At 36.1% G+C, this 9,743-nt stretch overlaps 1 protein-coding gene across 3 annotated transcripts in view; it reads left to right on the top strand.

The window, feature by feature from the left end:
* Nucleotides 1-183: 183 nt before the first annotated feature.
* arhgap9 (Rho GTPase activating protein 9) overlaps nt 184-9,743 on the top strand; it is a 62,993-nt gene continuing 53,433 nt past the window's right edge. For 2 of the 3 annotated variants that reach the window (XM_088088943.1, XM_088088938.1), the window contains exon 1: nt 184-441. The gene's annotated coding sequence lies outside the window, so the exon portion shown is untranslated. The remainder of the gene's footprint in view (nt 442-9,743) is intronic. The other variant, XM_042505762.2, reaches the window with a different exon arrangement.

The raw sequence follows: 9,743 nt of genomic DNA, 5'->3' as shown, positions 1-9,743 counted from the left end.
ATGAGAGCTGCTTGGTTTTTATTCCAAAGTAGCACAGCCGGGCGGGATTCGTCCGTCGTGGTAAACATCATATTCCGGGCGACGCTGTATAATCAAATAAGCGCACCACAGCGCCACATGTAATCTTATTGGCTCTGTGTAAAATCATATCGCGCGCTTGTAGCCAATCTTAAACCACCAAACGCACACACAGCGCGAGCTATTTTTCATCCGCTTAAAGCGCCAGGAGGATGTATCATAATGGGCTGCACAGGGCTATTTAGTGTCTATGTATGACTGATAATTTGTAAAAGTGCACGGCGGAGTTTCTCCGTGCTTTCGTTTAATTAACTAATGTGAAGTTTTTAATATTTTCATTCCTCCCACGAGACCTGGCGCAACTCCTGCTCTCTCTGCTGTTCACCCCAAAGAAACTCAATTGAGCTGTCATCGCGCCGCCAGGTGAGTGATGTTGTGTCCTTAAAATGCAAAGAGAAGATTTTTTTTGCGAAATTGTTTGGTCAGACAACTCGTTTTATGCTGTGAAATATCACTGAATTGAAGGATATGCTTCCTGTAAGGTAAAACGCTTGTGTTGTCCACTCACCGTCGGTATTTTAATCCACTGTGGTGTGTGCAACTACTGTAAACTGTGTTTTGTTTTTAAGTAAGGGACTGTACGCTATTTATTTGGCTTCAGAGAGGGACATGCAACTTTTAATGGTTGTATTTATTTTAAATGCCCTCAGAACCCCAATACCCACAAGTGAGTTTTAAAGGCATGTTGACTTAAAAAAAACAAAACCCAAATCACTCATTCACCAAAATCAAAATCACCATTTATCATCACCAGAAACTGTGGAATGTATGTATGCTATTTATTTTATATAATGATAATAGTAATGATAATAATATACTGAAATATGATGCAGATTTTTCAAGTAAGTACTTTTCAAGTCGTTAAATCACAGTATTTTTTTTTTTATCATGTGCCACATCTGGTGTAAAAAAAGTCTTATATTCAGTCATTCAGATGCAGCTCCTATCAGTATGAATACGGTTGTCACAACATATTTCATGGCTTAAATGCCCTTTTAACTTGATTATCACCATTCTGTACATATATAGAAGTTGACTATGCACTTTGAAATAAATTTGACGCTGATTCATTTTAAAGATAAATTTAGATCACTGGATAAAATAACAATAAATACATACACATAATATCAGTATTTAACCATTTACTGTAAAGTGTGAGTAAAATATGTTGCAGCTCCTCTGATATGTAGCAACATACATTCATCCCGCCTCCACAAATAGGTCATGCATTTAGCAATTACTAAATTAGAAAGCAGAATTTTCCAAAACAACTTATTTTTCCACATCAGAGTGTCAAACCACGTGTAGCCTCTGCTGTCAAAGCCGCTTAAACTCAGCTGCACAAGAGCCACAAAGTGCTACAAACCCAACATGCACTTAAAACACCACTTAAATCAAGCATTCAAGAGCACTTTCCACTTTTTAGAGTTTCCTGGTAAACCCCTCCACATATAAACAGGCTTTCTAACATCTAATGCATTTATGTCTTTTTTTCATTAATGTACACCTTGTCCTTCAGAGGATGCTGCAATCTCACATATTTCATCACCACTGTATTGCTGACTCCATAACCTAATTTTGGTCATCTCCACTTCCCAGTCATTAAATGTCACAATGATAAGAACTGCCGATCTCATCACTCAGCATATGACAGACCTTTTGTCGTGCAGAAATATTTGCATGCTACTGCGAGCAAGTTAAAGCCCTTACATGCTTCTCAGAAAGTGCATGGACAGGTTAACCACAGGGTGTGATGGAAACAGTTTGACGCATTGCATTTTTGCTGTTTTATAATCTTTCCTAAGTCCATGCAAAGCAGGAGATTTGCTCCCCTTTTCGCCAGTCTGTGACGACACAGGCTTGGAAGATTATTCTCCAGTTGCAACTTTTGCTGATTAAAAGTGCCCTTTACCATGTGCAGTATTAGCAGGAGGGTTACAAGTTCGCTGTAATTGCTGGCGTGCTTCACAGACTGCTGGTGTGGGTGTAGTGTCAAAGACAGATTGAGGGACTTTCACGTTGCAGTGTGTTGCTATAGTCAGATTATTCTGCTGTTTGGGGATATTTTAGCAAGTCGTGTGGTCGATCTGGTTTGAGAAGTTTGTCTGCTTGCATGCATGTTGTCAGCTGTGGAGAATTATACAATAGCATCAGAAAGTACAACAAAACCTCATGTGACTTATCTGATTTGTACTGTACAGACTTAATGATGGTCACAATGCAACTGTGTTTCTGCGTGCAGGCTTGATCCTTAAACTTACTCATCTGGCAGATGGATTTTTTTTTTTTTAAATTCATGTAGCCTACTTATTTGACTCATTTAGACTGCATTTATCAGATGAAGGTTCTTCATTTTATTGTTGTCTTGGCAAGAATCTGGTGATTTGATACATATCACAATACAGGGATAAAATTAGTCCATAGTGTATCGATATGGTCATATGAGACTAGATATATTTTTTGGATGTTGCTGTGCTGTAAATGTTGTCTTTTCCTGGTTTTAAAGGCTGCATTTCAGTAAATTGATGTAATTTTCTGAACTTACCATACTATTCTAGCTGTTCTATGATTTTCCCTTACCCACTTAGTCATTATATTCACATTAATGATGATTATTTATGGAAATATAATTGCGTAAATACATTTTGTGAAAGCAGCAAAAGTCAACCAGATATCATCAAAATATCAATACTGAATATTTGGTAAAAACATTGTGATATTTGAATCTCCACATTTCGCCAAACTCTAGTTACAATAGATATATTGTGAGCAAGTAATGTTAGCAAGTTTATAAATGGCAATTTTTAAAAAAATCTAACTTTAGGAAAACTGTCATAGTATAAAGAATAAACCCTCATATGCATAAAGAAGTTTACCTTTACTACTTTTTGTGCAAAGGAATTAACATTTGCTTATATCAATAAAAAATGAAATATAGGTGCAAGATTCTTTAGGTAAACAAATTAAGAAAGTAAAAAATTGCAAACGATTCAAAGTTGATGAATTTTTGAGAACTGATACAGTATCACAAAACAAAGTATCATTATACTCATGGGTATCTATGTATTTTTTTTTACAACCCTACTTTACTTGTCATCATTTTAAACTTTCTGTCGATGAAATCTGGTCTTACTGGAGTTTCTCAACCCTCTCTGACCCCATTTCTATGTCAGGAAAACATTCTCATGACCCAAACTTGTCACATGACATACTTTCAAGAGCAAGGGGGGGCTCAACAGATTATATGAGAATTATGTTACATTTAAAACATACATTTTTACTCATTAAATATATCAGTATGTAAATAAAACTACTGAAGTCTAAAACAATCCTGCAATGAATAAAATGAGTTTTTGTCAAAACTGTTTTAGAGAGGGGGTGATTTGACTTTGTGGTCATTCTGGAGTCTGTAGTTTTTAGTGCCTAAACTTGGTCTCCTATTTACTCACTGCACTGTATTGTCTGTCTATAATAAAGCAGCTTACCGGGTCACAGCTACTGTACAGTACAGTAGCTCCAGCTACACTCACATCTGTGTGCTGTTTTAATCTATTTTAATCCCGCATTTACTTTCACTATCTATGCAATGATTAGTGCTTTCAGAAGCGTGCACTATGCAAAGGTATGCCACGAAAAACAGAAACTGAGAAGATGGTTAATATTATTGTCAGAGAGGGCTGAAACACCAATTATAATGATCTAGCATGGTTGTTTAAAATACTTTGAATTGAAACAAAGTTTGCATCAGAGCTAAAATGTTCAGTCAGTAGTGTTAGAAATTAACATCTATTAAAAATGGATGGCAAATATTTAGTGGTTTAATTATTTCAGTCGTTTTTAAGCAGGAATAGTCTTGAAAATAAGATTAGAAGATTAGATTAGAAGAGTAGGTCCTGAGTATTTAACACAATTTTTTGCAACATTGATTATAAACAGATAGGTGGGGGACAATTAAAGACATGTGGGTTTGCTTCCCAGTTATTTACACTTGTGTATCATCTGTCACTTTATATCCCATATATAAAAAAGAAAATAAGTGAAAAAGAATTACCAATCAGAAGTAGTAAATGCTTCATATTCTCTGGTTTCTGCTTCTAAAGTGTGAGAATTTGAGGCTTTTCTTGATCATATATTATTGTAAGCTGGATATTTTGGGGATTTGGACTCTTGGTTGGATAAAAAAGACATTTGAAGGTGCTATCTTTGACTCTCTTAAATTGTTTAAAGTATTTTTTAGCTGCAGCACCCCTGCATACCCATACCAGGTGAATTTAAGAGACACTGGAAGGAAAGTTGCTCTGAGAAAAACAAATTTTGCCAAATATTAACAGACCCGAAAGCACCATGTAAACATCCCTCCAATGTCTGACACATCCTAACCCATTATTGTTATTTGTGTAGGGCGCCTATATTGAACAAATAACCCCCTTTAACCCTGTGAAGGCATCAAAGGCGTGTCTGCATGTGTGCCTCTTCTTTATAGTGTTTGCCTTGGGAGGTTTAGCTGCTCTTCCTTGTGCCCCAACAGTATCGTGCTCACTTCAGCTGCACGGGGCTGAAAGTGGGTCTTTGACTTGCCTGATAGCTTTTGACAGCTCACTCTCATCCCCGGTGGATCAATGGAGCTCAGCGCTCTTCATTAGAAACATCAATGTTCCGCACATTCCCACAGGCTCAGCAGCAACCCACCAAGCCCAGTCAGAGAGCGAAGCTCTATGTTGTTATTCTCCAAAAGATCCTTTTTGACTTCTGTGTGACATTTTATTTTCTTCAGTTGAAGAATATTCTGGGAATATGGTGAAAAGAGGAATACGCTGTGTGTTTGCCATCAGTTGACCAATGGTATGTAAGTATAAGCAACATGTTGATCAAACATAAGCTTAAAGCTACGGTCGGTAACTTTTATAAAAATATGTTTTAGTCCTGTTTGCTGACAGCACACAGTAGTACATGAGAAACATAATCTGGGGAAAAATCATATTCCTCTGCCTTGATGTGGTCCTTCTGATGGCATTACTGCATATTAATTAAAACAGATAATCAGATTTGATGCAGCTGTCAATCTTGTCAGTGCTGTTGAACTCAAACTCTCAAACAAGACAGCACTGATCAATTATAAATTAAGATTATGTCACTGCATTGCCTGTCTCTCACCTCAATTGTTTTCAGAAACATAAGTGTTTAGCTTTAAAATGAGAAAGTTTGTGACCTGGCCACCATGTCTGAAACAGCTGAAACAAAGCACTGCCTGCCAGCTGGGTCACAAACTTTCTAATTTTAAAATTTAACAGTACATTAAGATATGTTTCTGTTAACATCATTGCTGCCCAGTTTGACTGCAGTTCATGAGCAGTGATTGACCTTCCCTGCAGTCATGTGGTGTCTGAAAAATGAGTGCCCCACAGGAAAAAAAAATTCTTGTAAAAAAACCCCGCCTATTGGTACAGCAACTGTGAAAGTCATGGAAAATTCTGGTACACAGTAGGCTTGGGGGGTATCACAGTATTATAGTATACCAGAAAATTTAGCAAGTATTCTTTCAATACTGTCATATATACAAGCACTCCTCTTTTTTATTAAACTCACTGTATGTAGTGCACAGCATGTACCACCAGTGCTCTGTCTCCGGTCGCTACTGGTGGAACAGGAAGCTGAGCTGAAAGATCTAAAACCTAGTGGTGGAGGGACTGTTACAGGACTGTAAACAGCTGGTGGCAAGCAACAGCAGAGAGAGAATAACAGCATATTTTTTAAAATCTTAACACCGCACACGTATACCATCATATGCTAATAATAATTTCAGTAAGATATGAAAAATTACATGCCACCCAAGCCTAGTACACAATTAGCCAAGTTGATGTCATAATACGCAAAAATACTGTGGACAAAAGGAGAAGTTTGGTTGATGTAAAGAAAGTTTTTATTAATTCGGGCATTTCAGTTTTTAATCACTTGTAATTTGTATATGGTATTAGGTTGTAACCGTTACTTGTTGTCCATACAGAGTGAGCTAGATCAATTAGATAAGTTATTTATTAGCGTTGGTCAGGTAAAGCAATATTTAGTGATTATAGGAAATGCGCTGGTGCAGCAACAAGTCTGGGACAAAATCAATTTTTCATATAAAGCTCACCATATTTGGATAGCAATATAAAACTTACCTGGAACGTTAAACGCTCTGCGAAATAAAGAGAAAGACATCTTCTTTGTAGCATCCATGTTGTGTCCACATTAAGATGCAGACTCTGTGGATCTGATTGGTTGTGGTAGATTTAAGAAAATGCCATTAAAGACAGCATAAGATGGAGGAGTAACATGATTTTTTCATCTGTCTCATATTCAGAAAATATGATAAAAAGTTAACAACTGTAAATTTGAATGTGAAAACATGATTATTGTTTATTTCAGTTTATATTACATAGAATAAATATTTACAACATTCCTTATTCTGTTTGACTGCTGCTGACAAAAATCTATACGCTGCAAAATCCATATTTTTGCAACTTTAATCTTACTTATTTTTTAGTAGTGCACGAAGGACAAGGTCTTAAATTAATCAAACACTCCTTTTGATGCTGAAATAAGTACTAGGCTGACAGAAAAAAATGCCAAAACGTTTGACAATCACTGATTATTTTAAGTATTTTTTTTAATATGGCTTTAGGTTTAAGACCATTTATAGGACAAATGAGCAATTTGGGTCTTTGAAATAATTACAATCTTTATTTTTGATACTTTTAGCAAAAATTTAATTGGCTATTAAAAACACTGTAAATCAGACAATTTAATCTTCCTTTAAAAAAATCTAAGAAACTGATTGCCTTGAAAAAGGTAAACCACAATTAATCTGAAATTATGTTTACATATAAAGTAAAGATAAAGTTATGACGTATAAAGTAAACATATCTTAAGATTAGTTATATATGCTTACCTTTTTCAAGGGAAATTGTTTTCTAGATGTTTTGAAGTGAGATAAACTTGTCAGATTTTGAAGTGTTATTGACAGATTAATTGACTGAGCAAAAAAGATAGCTTAGCCTGTGATGTATAAGTAATATATTCATGACGATCATCTTTGAAAGCAATACGTTGATTTATACCTCAGTTCTATTTCAAAAACAAAAGCCGGCATCTTTTATGCTGTGTCTCTTTTACATCATAATAGCAGCTTGAAATAACAAGCATTTTTCACAAGCTTGTTTCTCTTGCTGAAAATAAGCATATTAGTCTTTAACTAGAAGTATACTAGCAGCATATTTTTCACCTCCCATTTTTTTTTTAAATATAAAATGCATAAACTAATTAAAAAATGTAATGCTTGAATTATAATCATTTCTTTCAAGAGTTTAAAATGCCCCTTTAGCAATCCTGCACTACTTTCCTTAACTGGGAAACGCTGGTCTGTGTGGTTGTTGTTTATATTCAAATTGGGGAAATGGGAACTTGAATATTATACGAGTGAATTCTCTCTGAAGAAGTTTGCTACATGTCGATTCAGGCTGCAGGGTTCATTGTAAACACAAGTGTTGCGTCAGCAAACGCTTGATATGATGGCATCACACATATGAGATGTTGTTATGTGCAACAAGAAACAAATAACACACATACTGGAGACACTGGAGATGGTAGTTGGTCACAGAGGTTGTTGTCATGATGACAGCGGAGAGCATGAGCCAATGGCTGCTTTTCTGTCATCATCTCGCTCTGATTGGCTGTCTGACAATTTACACAGCTAATCACTGAAGGAATCCAGCCCACCTGTTTAGTCTCACACACACACACACACACACACGCACACATGCACACATGCACACACACACAGAGGAATGGATTCATATACACGTTCACACAGGCAGCGAGCTGTCACACTGGGAAAAGCAGTGTGTGTTTCAGTGTCTCTCTCTCTGGTCTGATCATCAATAATGCATGGCTTTGGGAGGATGAAAGGCTGTTTTGGCTTGAGGCATGTGTCTCATATGGAGAGAGAGACATCAGCACTAGTAGTTCTGTACATCCACAGACAAAGTGAACGCTCCTTCACATGGCTGTCCTCAGCAGAACTGCTGAGAGTGGATTGATGTCAGGCTAAATGTTTTCATTTGTTAATTGATTAATATCAGGAAAACGTTTTTTTTAAATTTTTTTCTAGTATAGTTTTTTGTCCAAATTGAGGATCTAAGGATTGTAGAGCTGCAGCGATTAGTCGATAAATCAATCAACAGAAATTTAGGCGCCAACTATTTTGATTATTGAATTATTGTAATTTTTTAAGCAAAAATATCAAACACTGACTGTTTTCGACAGTTGGTCGTATAAAACATACCGTTGGAAGACATCTGCTTGAGGCTCTGGGAAATTGCACAGGGCATGTTTCGCTTTTTTTTTTTTTTTTGACAAAACATTTAATCGATTATCAAGAAAATAATTAGGGTAATTGATAATGAAAGTAATTGCTAGTTGTAGCCCTAAATGATAGTGTGTCTTGTGTTGTATATATTGTAAAGCATGACATATAAGAGTTATTTGGGGTAAAATTTGATTTGACTTTTAGGGGCAGCCACCACACTTAAAAGTCTGGTTAAAGTAGAATCAAATTTATTTTTTCTTTACACATTATACATGTTAGAAAAGACAAGACTGAAAACTGTGTAGTACTGCATTGTGGAACTGTACTGTTCAACTGTTTTTCACCGTTTCTGTGTCCAGGATGTTTTTTTGCACGGGCCTGATATCATGGTTCATTGATGCAATGGAGTGATCCTTAACATAACCTGTCTCTTACTATATAAAAACTAACGTTGAAGCATATAGTGCTGTTTTTTTAACTCACTATTTGCAAGCATCAAGTTCTCTACATTAGACAAGCTTGCTTAGCTCTTTTATTCTAATAAAAACTAAAATAAACAGCTCTGTTAAATGGCACAATCATATATCATTGTTGATTGCCAATTCCTAAAAATAAGTTGAGCTGTCAGAATCAAAGATTTCACTCTTTGTGATCATTTAATCTGTTTCAGGTGTAGTTTAGTGTTGTATCTCATGGTGTGGTATAGCATTGATTTTAGGGAAAGTTTCAAGGCACTTCTGTGCTTAATCCAAGATATACTGCTGTGTTACAACACCTTTTACCCGTAATGATGTGGATACATACATGATGCAATGCTTCACCTCACACACGGTTACCTGGCTTCAACTGTGGATGCTTATTTTCATGAGAATGGCTCTTTTACAGTTTTAATAAAAGATATAAAAAAAATGTGTTTTTCATGGGATCTTCATTGGCCCATGCTACATCCTTCTACCAAGGTTCATGAAAATCAGTTCATATGTTGTTCCATAATCCTGCTGAAAAACAAACAAACCAAAACATGAAACTCCTTGGTGGAGGTAACAATAGAGATCATGCACAGGCTGCATGGCTCATGTCACTGTAAAGAACTAGGCTGACACAGATATTAAATCAGCAGTCCTGTTAGCTTTTTTTTGTGGTGATTAAAGTTGCAGATCATTGTGTATCATGTGGAGCAACTTCTCTGTTATTTTCCTCTGAACCCTTTGGTTATAGACATTCATAATATGTAAATACAGTACAGTCTAAGTGCGTACGTGTGTGTGTGTGTGTGTTTGCTCTGTGTATACGGATGTGGGAGTGCACGCAAAAGCCC

The sequence above is a fragment of the Plectropomus leopardus genome, chromosome 2 (genome assembly GCF_026936395.1).
Source record: "Plectropomus leopardus strain MGB_pleo_1.0 chromosome 2, ASM2693639v1, whole genome shotgun sequence".
In the NCBI taxonomy this organism is placed as follows: domain Eukaryota; kingdom Metazoa; phylum Chordata; class Actinopteri; order Perciformes; family Serranidae; genus Plectropomus; species Plectropomus leopardus.
The sequence above is the reverse complement of the archived record's forward strand: the minus strand, read 5'-3'. Positions and strand labels throughout refer to the sequence as shown.